Source organism: Acomys russatus, chromosome 25 (genome assembly GCF_903995435.1).
Source record: "Acomys russatus chromosome 25, mAcoRus1.1, whole genome shotgun sequence".
NCBI classification, from domain to species: Eukaryota; Metazoa; Chordata; class Mammalia; order Rodentia; family Muridae; genus Acomys; species Acomys russatus.
This window is the reverse complement of record NC_067161.1, coordinates 40,051,215-40,063,438: the sequence shown is the minus strand read 5'-3', so window position 1 is coordinate 40,063,438 and position 12,224 is coordinate 40,051,215.

The window sequence follows — 12,224 nt, the reverse complement described above, 5'->3', positions numbered from 1 at the left end:
TAAGGAAGGCCTGGGAAGGGTCCCAGCTCCTTCCAGGAGCCTGGGCGCTGCCTACCCTTCCTGGCCTGCCCTGCTCTGCCTGGTCAGGCAGCTGGGATGGAGCTGCAAGCTGTCAGAAGGTGCTAATTGTTGTTTAGCTCTAAGCCAGCTCCTTGCTCTGGTCTTTTTTCCACCCTCTCTCTCTTTTTTTATTTGAGCGTCTAGAACTCACGGTAAATAGTCATTTGGCTCTCAGAGCCCTGCAAATTGGTGTTTATGGTGTGAAGATGAGGAGGGCCCAGGACTAGTCCACCCAAACACAGGCCAGTAAGGAGGGAGGAGAGAGTGAAGGAGGCATAGGTCCAGCGGAGACTGGGCACCCTCTAGGCCCCACGCAGGCCCAGCTCTGCTTGCTGGCTGATCCAGGAGAGCTTCCAGGAAGAGGCTCCTTGTTAATCCCTTGCAGTGGGGAGACTGGAAATTGCAGGAACTAGGGAAGAACCCATATTTAGCATGCAAGAGGCACTGAAGAATAGAAGGAGAGGGAAAGAGAGATGGAAGGGGAGAGAGACAGACAGACAGAGAGACCGGCAGGCAGACAGGCAGACAGGCAGAGAAAACCCATGCACCTAGGCTGTTTTTTAGCTAGTGGCCTCACCGATTTGGGACAAGAATGTGTGGCTTCTGTGTGGTGCTTGTGGGGTGCAGGGTGTGGAAGGCAGGTGCCAGAGGAATTCCAAGCCCGAGCAGATGGCTGGGAGGGCTTCTCGGGAGAAGGGGACTTCCCCAGTTGTTCAACTCTCACTGTGGAGAGCAGACAGGCCTGTGCAGAACCCTGAGGCTCCTTGGCAGGCTCCTTCAGCAGGCACCCTTCACCCCAAAGTCCTCAGCTCCCTCCACTGTAGGAAGCCAGGGATGCTTCAATGGTAGCACTCTAGCCTTCTCCGTTCCTGGCACAGACTTGAGACTCTCTGTCACCCTACCGTGCCAGCCTTTATGAAGCAAGCTGACTCCTCGCCAGCCCACCAGATGCATCCCTGGAGGAGTGAGTCCCGAAACCCGAAGGCCATTTGATGTCTGTAGTTTGGAGTAGACCCTGGGGATCACACACACTTCTTTCCCGACTGTTTTTATTGTCCAGGTCTGGGTTGGGGCAATAAAGTGAAGTGCCAGCTTGCACCTCGGGGACCAGGGGCTAATCTTGTGGGAGTCATGACCCAGGCAACATTCCATATGCCATGGACCTGATTCTGCGTCTCCTCTACTCAGGGATCTTCATTCCACGGCTCCTGGGAGTCCTCAGGATGAAGCTTGACTCTGCAAGCCTATGTACCGTTAAAAGAGTCATTGATCAATGGAGTGAGAGACTGTCCTACTCAGAATTGTATAAATTCATTGCTCGTCTAACTGCTGTTGACCCCCACCTGTATCCTTCAGTCCCTCGGACACCCCTCCCTGACCTCTGTACCAGCCTTCTCACCAGTTCTAAAAAGAAGTCTTGGGTCTCTAACCTTTTTTCTCTTGGATCCTAAACTTTCAGTGGCTCCTTCTGACTCTGAAACTGGTGCCCAACTCCTTGACCTCCCCTGCCCGCATTCAGGAGCCCATCACTGTCCCTGGGGACACTCAAAGTGTCAGCTTGACCTCAGAGGCCTGTATGGCAATAAAGGGGCGGGGGCAGGAATTCTGATGTCATTGCAACCTTGCTCATTCCTAGAGGCTTTGAAGCATACACAGATGAACCAAGGGCCTGCACTTCCAATGACCCATGTGCCAGAGGAACCCTCACTGTGAGGTGAGGAAGGGGCTGCCTCAAAACCAAGGCCCTGCCATGTCCTTGCTGTCACTAGAAGGTTGTTTGACAGATGCAATGGGTGCACAATGTGTATGGCAAGCATAGAAGGGAGGAGACCACAAATGAGGACAGTGCAGGTGAGGATAGTACAGGTGAAGAGGGGCAGGTGTGGACAGAGCAGGTGGAGAGGGGGTCAGGTGTGGACAGAGCAGGTGGAGAGGGGGCAGGTATGGACAGTGCAGGTGGAGAGGGGGTTTATAGAGGTTGTGAAGGTGAGGAAAGTGCAAGAGAGGACCTTGCAGATGAGGATGATGCAAGGGAAGATGGTACAAGAGAGGATCCTGCAAGTGGGGAAAGTTCAGGTGAGATGTAAACAAAGAAGGTGCAAGTGCAGGAGATGGTGGTTCTGCAGTAAAGAAGGTGCAGGTTAGGATGTTCAAGTAGAGAAGGTGCAGGTGGGGGTGGCACAGGTGGAGAAGGTGCAGGTGGGGGTGGCACAGGTGGAGAAGGTGCAGGTGGGGGTGGCACAGGTGGAGAAGGTGCAGGTGGGGGTGGCACAGGTGGAGAAGGTGCAGGTGGGGGTGGCACAGGTGGAGAAGGTGCAGGTGGGGTGGCACAGGTGGAGAAGGTGCAGGTGGGGGTGGCACAGGTGGAGAAGGTGCAGGTGGGGGGGCACAGGTGGAGAAGGTGCAGGTGGGGTGGCACAGGTGAAGAAGGTTAGGTGGGGGTGGCAAGGTGGAGAAGGGGGCAGGTGGGGGGGGGGTGGCACAGGTGGAGAAGGTGCAGGTGGGGTGGCACAGGGGGAAAGGTGCGGTGGGGTGGACACAGGTGGAGAAGGTGCAGGTGGGGTGGCACAGGTGGAGAAGGTGCAGGTGGGGGTGGCACAGGTGGAGAAGGTGCAGGTGGGGTGGCACAGGTGGAGAAGATGCAGGTGGGGGTGGCACAGGTGGAGAAGGTGCAGGTGGGGTGGCACAGGTGGAGAAGGTGCAGGTGGGGGTGGCACAGGTGGAGAAGGTGCAGAGGAGGACGGTGCAGGTGGGACCCTACTTATGTTACCAGGGACAGAACAGTGAGCTTGTCCATGGTCTATGTGAGACATGGACACTGGGTACTGAAAGCACAGGCTTTTGGTCACCTTGCCCTCCCTGTCTGTCAGCTATTAACATAAAGAAAGGAATTTCTACCCCTTTTCCAGTCTTCTCCTGTGCTTTAACCACAGACAACTCTTTTTTTAAAAAAAAAGATTTATTTATTTATTATTATTTTCTATATCGTGTTCTGACTACATGTACACCTGCACACCAGAAGAGGGCACCAGATCTCATTATAGATGGTTGTGAGCCACCATGTGAATGATGGAAAGTGAACGCAAGACCTCTGGAAGAACAACCAGCGCTCTTAACCTCTGAGCCATCTCTCCAGCCCCTCACAGGCAACTCCTGTGCCCCCTGCTTCACCTCTGAGGCAAGAGTAGAAAGGCCACTGTCCATTCTGACTTGTTCCCTGAGCCATCCGGTTCAAAACCAGAGGGTTTTTGGTACTTGAGTAGCCCTGGCTGGAGGGGCCTCTAAACCCCACAGTCCTGGGGCAGCCTACCATTGCCTGGGGTCAAGTGTCCCCCATGGGCCCACTGCAGTCCCAGCCAGCTTGAGCTTGACACCCAGCACTCAAACTGGCGACACAGCAATCTCAGGCAGTCAACACATCCTCCCTAGCGATAGTGTGGCCCATACTCCAGCTTCTGTCATGTGGGGCTTTTTCCAGCCTTCCCCTTCTGTTTAGGAAACACCATTTTCTTCAGGGACAGAAGTAACCCTGAGGGAGGTGCTGGCATCACTAGACCTTTTCACACAGCTCACCTTTCTGCTCTGGGTACCCCTAACCCCTACCCCACAACCCAGCTCAGCCAGGGGGTCCAAGTTTGTCTGGCAGCACACAGGCTTCCCAGAGTGTGTTGGCTCTGGGTGGGCAGGCACCCTGAAGATTCTAGCAGTGTCCTTTGCCATGCCCTCTGTCAACTGAAGTCTCTGCTGGCCTGTGCCTTTCCCTCTGCCTCCTTTTCCTCCTATCTTGTTTCCCTCACTGCAACCAAACTCAGGGGATCATTTGGACTATAGCTTCTGTGCAGGTAGCACAGCCTCCTCCCTCCCTCCCCTCCCATGCTTGCCTCTCTCACACATGCAATAACCTTTGGGAGCCTCTGACTGCTGCCTTCCTGATAGTCGTAACCAGTGTGGGCTGGGACACTGTTAGCCACTGCTAACAGAAGTAAACGCAAGAAACCCCTCTCATAATAGAGATGACAGGTGTGGAGACTCAGTTGATCCTGAAGGTGGAGGGCACAGTAGTGATGACCTAAGGACCACATCTAGCATCTGGACCCTAATGGTGGGAGTCAGGACCTGTCAGGAGTTCCCAGAGCCAGACCTGGAGGCCAGAGTGGGGAGACTGAGGTAATTAGAATATCAGAGTATCTTAGGACATGTGCTTCCCCGAGGCTCCGAACATGTGAGTATGATATTGCTGTCGAGGCTACTGGACAGATCCAGGCTCTGGAGCCCACCTGAGGAGACATGGAAAGACCAGCCCCTGGGCACAGTCCAGACTTTACCACAGACCCAGCCTGGGGCACAGGTGTTAGGGGCGGGAGTGCTGGCTGCAGATGCCTCAGCCGAGCTTTTTAATTAACCTCTGCTGGCTGCTCAGAAGGGCCCCAATTAAGTGCAGAATGCAATGGCAGAGTGAGGTCAAAGAGAGGAGCTGGTTTTAATTAAAGTGCAGTGGCCTGGGCAGGAGCGCCCCCGCCTGACCGCCTCCTCAACAGGTCCGGGCTCAGCTCAAAGGCAGTCATGGTAGATGACAGAGAACTCTGCGGTCGGTCCTATCTGTCTGAGATCCTATTACATAACAGCAGGACCAAGGGCTGCCTTGTCTAGCCTGTGTGGCCACTGCCAGGCAGCCCCTCTCTGAACCACCTTGTCCCCTCTGACCTCTTCTCATTCGTCACCTGACCTGGAATAAACATCTGCTATGCACTCAATAAGCAGGTCCCTGGTATAATAGGCATCTGTGCTATGTCTACTTCAGAAGCAGCAGAAAGAATAAAACAAATAATTACATCAAATGTGCATGGGCAATGGAATTAATTGAGACGGGGGTGGGTGGAGGACAGCAGAGAGCTACCCAGCCTTGTAAAGGAGCAGACAGCAGCAGGAAAGGGAGGGAGCTCACCTGGAGAGCCAACAGCCTGGTAAAAGCCAGAGCAGTCGCTGGGCAGCAAGGCCAGAGCCTGCAAATAAAAGTAAGAGGGAAACTCAGACTTTTCTCCAAGTGGCCAGGCACCCACTGAGGACTCAGCGTAGTTAGCTTTCCAGGAAATGTAAGGAAAAGCCATGGGAGAGGGCTGGTGAGATGCCACCAAGCCTGGGACCCACCCAGTGAAAGAAGACAGCTGACTTCTGCAAGTTATCTTCTGACTTCTTCACACAAATGCTTATACACACGTGCACATGTGCGTGTGCGCGCTCCTGTGCACATGCACGCACGCGCGCACGCACGCACACACACACACACACACACACATACACACACACAATCAACCAATGTAATTAACAATTTGAAACTAAGAGATGCTATCCTTTCCTCCTAGGGTGTCTGATACAAGGCAGCAGAGGATGGTGGCACATGCCTGTGATTCGAGCACTTGGAAGTGGAGGCAGAAGCATTAGAAGCTCAAGGTTCTCCTCAGCTACACTGGGATTCCAGGCCTGCCTGGGCCGCATGAGATCCTGTCTCAAAACACCAGCGGCGGTGTGGTTGCGCACGCCTTTAACCCCAGCACTCGGGAGGCAGAGGCAGGTGGATCGCTGTGAGTTCGAGGCCAGCCTGGTCTACAAAATGAGTCTAGGACAGCCAAGGCTACACAGAGAAACTCTGTCTCAAAAAAATTTTTTTTGTTGTTATGGGTATTTTATTACACACACACACACACACAGAGAGAGAGAGAGAGAGAGAGAGAGAGAGAGAGAGAGAGAGAGAGAGAGAGAGAGAGAGAGAGAGAGAGAGAGAGAAACAGATGGGGGTAGGGAGCCAAGGAAATAAGGGCCTTTGACTTTCGTTTTGAAGAACAGGGAGTTCTTACAAGGAGAAACCTTTGCTAGGCATCCTACCCTCTACAAACCTCACTGGCTAGGAAGAAAAGATGCCCTTCAGGATCTTGGTCCAAGCACAGGTCCTGAGCATCAGCATGTCCTGATGCAGTTGACCCTAACCATGCCTCTGAGAGCACTCTCAGGCTGGGGGCTACCAGGCAAGTATGCGTGTCCTGCTCCACGGCCTCCCATATTTCTTCCAACAGCTTTGAATAACTGCAGCTGCGGGCCAACATTCTCCACGCCTGGCTTCTTCCAGACATGGGACTTGGGGGAGTGATGAATGAGGGATGAGGAATGTGGGGAGCTCTCCAGGGCCACTGTGAGTCCCTCTCACCTGCCTGACTCAGGCTCCCCCAACCCAGCCCTGCTGAACCTGAATGCCCAAGTGCAAGCCACCACAAAGCTCCGTGCCAGGCGGTGTTTCTTTGGTTCTGCTGGGGTGCCAGGTAGTATTTCTTCAGAAGAAATCTGCTTTGGCCCCCTGCACTAGTCACCAACGCAACAACTCACATTGAGAGTGGAGCTCCCAGCTGCCCAGATAATGGGTAATGCTCAGATGAGCAGGACAGATGGCTATCTGTGAGTGAGCTGCTATGCTGTGGCTACTGTGGATAAGGGGACACATGGAAAAGCAAGGAGCATGCTACTGAGACACCCCAAAGCCTTGACTTCAAAGATGAGATATTAGGGGAACAAACATGATCATCATTTTTAAAATAATTTATTTATTTTTACGTGCATTGGTGCTTTGCCTGCATGTATGTCTGTGGGTGTCAGGTTTTGGAGTTACAGTTGTGAGCTGCCATGTGGGTGCTGGGAATTGAACCTGGGTCTTCCAGAAGAAAAGTCAGTGCTCCCAACCACTGAGCCATCTCTCTAGCCCACATGATCATCATTTTAAGCCCTGAGGTTTGCAAGTACCTATCAGTAAGCAATGGGAATCAGACCAGAACAGCTGTGATTTGAAAACGTCTGCAGAATTCATGTGCTGGAAACCTATGCCCTCACATCATATATTGATGGTATTTGAAGGCAGTGCAGTGGGAACGTAATGTGGGTCTGGAGAGATCATGAGGACAGGGACCCATGGTAGCATGAGCTGTTTTCTTAGGAAAGGAAGACAGGGGCCTGAGGTTGCTTGCTCTGTATCTCTTGAGTATCCTGCAGGTGACTGAGGAACTCCAGCCCCGGTGATAAGTCGGCGTTTTTACGGGAATCTGTGGGAGTGTTCTTCTGACTGCTGAAGGACCCCTGACCTAGAGAAAGATTAAGAGTCCTTTCTCAGCCTTTAATCCCAGCACTAGGGAGGCAGAGGAAGGATGATCGCTGTGAGTTCGAGGCCAGCCTGGTCTACAAAGTGAGTCCAGGACAGCCAAGGCTATACAGAGAAACCCTGTCTCAACAAAACAAAACAAACAAACAAAAAAAGAGTCCTTTCTCACCCTAGGCTCCTGAAATCCCAAGGTACAGGCAGGCAGAAGTAAGCTCTGGTACCCTACAGAATAGCAGAGCCATCATAGTACCCAACACTTAGTTCACTGTGCTCTTCACAAAGATGTGAAGGGAGAACTTGGAGGCTCTAATACAGAAACACAGTGACTGATGGGAAGCAAGCTGGAAACCCCGAATGCCCTGATCTGATCACTACATGGGGCAGCACGCACATGGTTATTACACGGTGCCCTGTCAATATGTATAATTATAGTGTATCAAAATTAAACACTGATCTTGCACACACTGCTATTTGAGAATGTAGCCTGCTGCACTCAGAAGGGGAGGAAACTGCAGCAGCCACCTGTCAGAAGGTGCTAAAGCCCAGGTGCACTGACTGTGAGCACTCTCACTTCGTCACCTCTGCAACTGTCCGCTCAGGTGTGGCGTGAAGCCAAGAGCAGAGACGGCTTGCCAGGACAGAGCTGAACCGCGGTGACATCGATATACACCATCCCAGCAGCCGAAACCTGGGTCTTAGTGAGGGACTAAGCATGAGGAAACTGAGGCTGGAGTAAGTAAAAGAGAAGCCAGATGCTCAAAGGGACTAGAGCTGAGAAAGGTCCCGGAGCCAGCCCTTTCCATTTCTGGGCCTGGCCCAGGCTGAGCTCGCCCACTGCTGGTCATACGTTCCCTGCAGAAGGCCCTGCCAAGCCTGGGACTTAGGACAGGGATACCCCTTGTGGGGAAGGGGACTGAGCAGGAAGCTGTTCCCTCACCTGCCCTGGAACAGGCAGTTCCCTCATCTATTACAAGTGTCCTGACCAGGCAGTAGGAGATGGGTCTTCAGCAGAAAAAAAAAAAAACCTCAGCTTCTCCTGCAGTCTCATATCACAACCAGCACAGGAGACTTCTGGGATCTCAAAAGGTGGCTGACCTGCTGCTCACCAGAAAGTAGCTTGTCCCTCAGCAGTGGACACCAGCTAAGATTTTCCCACTTCAGGTTGTATCATCTTTCCTTCTGCTAACTAGTATAAACCAGCTTCTGCTGGGCATGGTGCTGCATGCCTTTTAATTCCAGCACTCAGGAGGCAGAGGCAGGTAGATCTCTGAGTTCCAGGCCAGTCTGGTCTACAAAGTAAGTTCCAGGATGGCCAGGGCTACACAGAGAAACCCTGCCTCAAAATAAATAAATAAATAAATAAATAAGCAGGGTTCCTTGACCATCCTGCTTTGCTCAAGCAGCTCGCAGAACTTGTGTTGACTGGTCAACCGTGATAATAATTACCAAGGATACAAAGAGCTGTAAGGAGTCAGGTATGTGGAAGGGATGAGGCTTCCATGCTCTCCCTGAGCACAGCCCTCGGGACCTGCCACACGTTCAGCTCCTGGGAAGCTCTGAACCTCGCTCTAGGGGATTTATGGGGGCTTCATTACATGGGAGTGACTGATTAAACCACTGGCTATTGGTGATCCATGAACCTCCAGCCCTTCTTCCTTCCCTGGGGCTGAGATGAGGCTGAGGGTTCCCACCCTCTGATCCAGCGCTGGTCTTGCAATGACCAGCCCTATCTGGTAGCTCCCCAGGGGGCTCTTGACCAGCAGAGGGTTTATCAGTACATGGAATACACATTACTTCCAGATTCCTACGATTTTAGGAGCTGTGTTCTGGGAAACAGTTAAAAAAAAATTTTTTTTTTTCAGTCTTCAAGGCCTGGAGAAGGGAGTGGGACAGGAATTAGGGCAGGGCAGGGCTCTCCCTGCATCCCTCCCTCTGGGGAAGCCATTAAGAGTATAAATGCAACCAGGTATTTGAGATCCAGAGTTTTGATTGTATGAGCATGTTGAACAAGTAAGACAAAATACCAAATGGATTTCAAATGAGACTCAATGCAGTGGTGAGCTCCCCGTTGGCATAGGAATCCCAGAAAACACTGTAGTCTGTAAAAGCACTGGAGAATCTGAGTCTTTAGGGGCCAGGGAAAGAGGCACAGTGTTAGGTATAGAAGTCAAACTTGAGTGGGCTCCACCTCAGGTGTGTGTGTGTGTGTGATGTTTGTATGTACATGTGCCCATATGTATGGATATGTGTGATATGTATGTGAAGCAAGACTTCTACATCTCTAAGCATCAGTGGCCTGGCATGAATGGCATCCATCTTACATACAGAGGCTGCACAAGCTGTCTGGGGGACAGGATGGGGTCCTCAAGGCACTCAGTTCCTTTCACCTGTCACCGGGTCTTACCTTCTGTCTCTGGGCTTACTCTAGCTATCCACCTGTCTCTCTGGAAACCTGGAGAAGCAGAAGGCTGGGCCCCCGGGTATCCATGCCTCTGACTAGGTCCTCAGGAGTAGGATGGTCTAAAGGGAAGGGCTTGGACTTTGCCCTGTTCTGTGCTTTTGGCACTCATAGCTTCCTAGTACAGGTAGCTGAGGACCCTGGACTGCCACATGAACACTTTCTTTCAGTCAGCTCACCTCGCCCCCTCCTGGCCAGAGCTGGACCATCCAGGGACTTCAGACATGAAAAGGCTCTCCTGGTCTCTAAGCAACCTTGTGGAGCAGTTCGCCTCAGTTTACCCAAGCAGTTGATATTTCCTAGTAGGGTCTGTCCCCATGCATGCCCACTCAGGGCTCCCACACATATGTCTGTACCCCACCCACTGAGACAGGGCCCAAAGCAGAAGCACAGAGGAAAGGAGGAAGTATGTTTCTTAACTTGGGAGTGGGGATACAGCAATCTGTTTTATCATTTTCAAAACTATATCTTACATAAACCCTATCCTGTCTCTCCATATTGTTTTCACTTTGTTAAACTCTTCCCCCAAAACAAAGTTTCTTTGGCTTTGTATTTCTTTTAAAAATTGCAAAGATTTTGTTTTTTAAAAATTAAAGATTTTATTTAAAAATTTTTATGTTTTAGGTTTTTCAATACAGGGTTTTTCTGTGTAGCAGCCCTGGCTGTCCTAGACTGGCTTTGCAGACCAGGCTGGCCTTAATAAACTCACAGAGATCCAATTGCCTCTGCTTCCTAATCACTACGCCTGGCTTATTTAATTTTTATTTATTTATTTTACTTTATTTATTTAGTTTTTTCGAGGCAAAGTTTCTCTGTGTTATCTTGGCAGTCCTAGGCTCCCTTAGTAGACCAGGCTGGCCTCGAACTCACAGAGATCCCCTTGCCTCTGCCTCCCTAGTGCTGGGATTAAAGGCATGCACCACACTCCTGGCTCTGATTTCCTTTTTAATATACACGAAACTGGAGAGATGGTTCTGTGGTTAAGTCCTCTTGCTGCTCTTGTACAGGCCTTGGGTTTGGGTTTGGCTCTGGCTCTCAACATCTGCATGGCAACTCAAACTCCAGTTCCAATGGATCTGACCCCATCTTCTGGCATCTTTGAGCACCAGGCACCCATGTGGTATACAGGTATACATACATATTTATAGGCACTCACAAACATAAAATAAACATATACATTCAAGTGAATATACAGCTTAACACCCAAAGTTCATGTGCAATATGAAAATTTCACTGGAGGATTAACCTGACCTGGGAGGTAGGGAGAGCCTGTCTAGGTTTTAAAAGTAAGGTCTACTTCAAAGTTATCATCCATTACATATTATTAAACATCTGTGATGGCTGTTTAATTTAGCCTTGGTGGCCTTCCTGGACTCACTTTTGTAGACCAGGCTGGCCTTGAACTCACAGCCATACGCCTGTCTCTGCCTCCGGAGTGCTGGGATTAAAGGCGTGAGCCACCACACCCAGCTATATTTTTGGTTTTTAAAGACAGGACTTCTCTGTGTAGCCTTGGCTATCCTGGGGATGCTTTGTAGACCAGGCTGGCTGTGAAATCACCTCTTGTTTGCCTCTGCCTCCCTGAGTGCTGGGATTACAGGCATGTACCACTGCCAGGTGGCTGCTTACATTTTGAACTAACACAAATAATTGTTTATAGGTTACAGAGTAACTTTTGGGGGCACAACTACAGCCTGCAGTGGTCTCCCTAGGATAAACGTAATAACTACCACCCTGACTCTATTTTGTCACAATTTTGTCCTTTTAGGAACAGAAAGAGAATTTGGTTCTTGACTGGTAACTTGCAGTTTTCCTGGGCACCCCATCTTTGTCTCCTCATCTGTAAAGTGGCTAGATGGGCGTCTTTCATAGCTGGACTCACAGGCCTCTGGGTATGTCCTGCCATTTCTCCAGGGTGTGAAGAGGCGGCGCCACCCAAGGGGTTGCATGAACATTTGCTGTGTATTGAGGGTGGGAGAGAGCAGGCAGGTCCCCCCACAGAAGTTTACAGAAATGGCATTTAAGCCAGGCATGGTGGCTCGCACCTTTAATCCCAGCACTCCGGAGACAGAGGCAGGCGGATCACTGTGAGTTCAAGGCCAGCCTGGTCTACAAAGAGTCCAGACCAACCAAGGCAGCGACAGAGAAACCTTGTCTCAAAACAAAACAAAAAGCAGGCTCAGGACCAACAACTCCGGGGAGAAAGAAAGTCCTATTGGTCTCAGACCCCAAATCACAATGAAAATATCTTGCACCCTGTGCCTGGACACAACAGTGGCTGAAGTAGGCACAGGTAACAGAACTGCCTCCTGCCAACTTAATAGATAACGTTCTAGGCTCAAAAGAACCCCATTCCACCCGTCCCCATCCCTCAACATCTCTGCCTGTAGGACTCCTCACAAAAGCATATGGAGTGGATGAACTGGGCAGGGTGAGAAGAGCCTGGGCCTGATTCCTGCATGGGGATGTAACTGGTTCCTTCTTCTCACCTGTACCCTGTACTCTGAAGGAGGCCACCCCATCAGGGGTAACCCAGAGTACCCTCTCTGGCAGTGCTATGCCAAG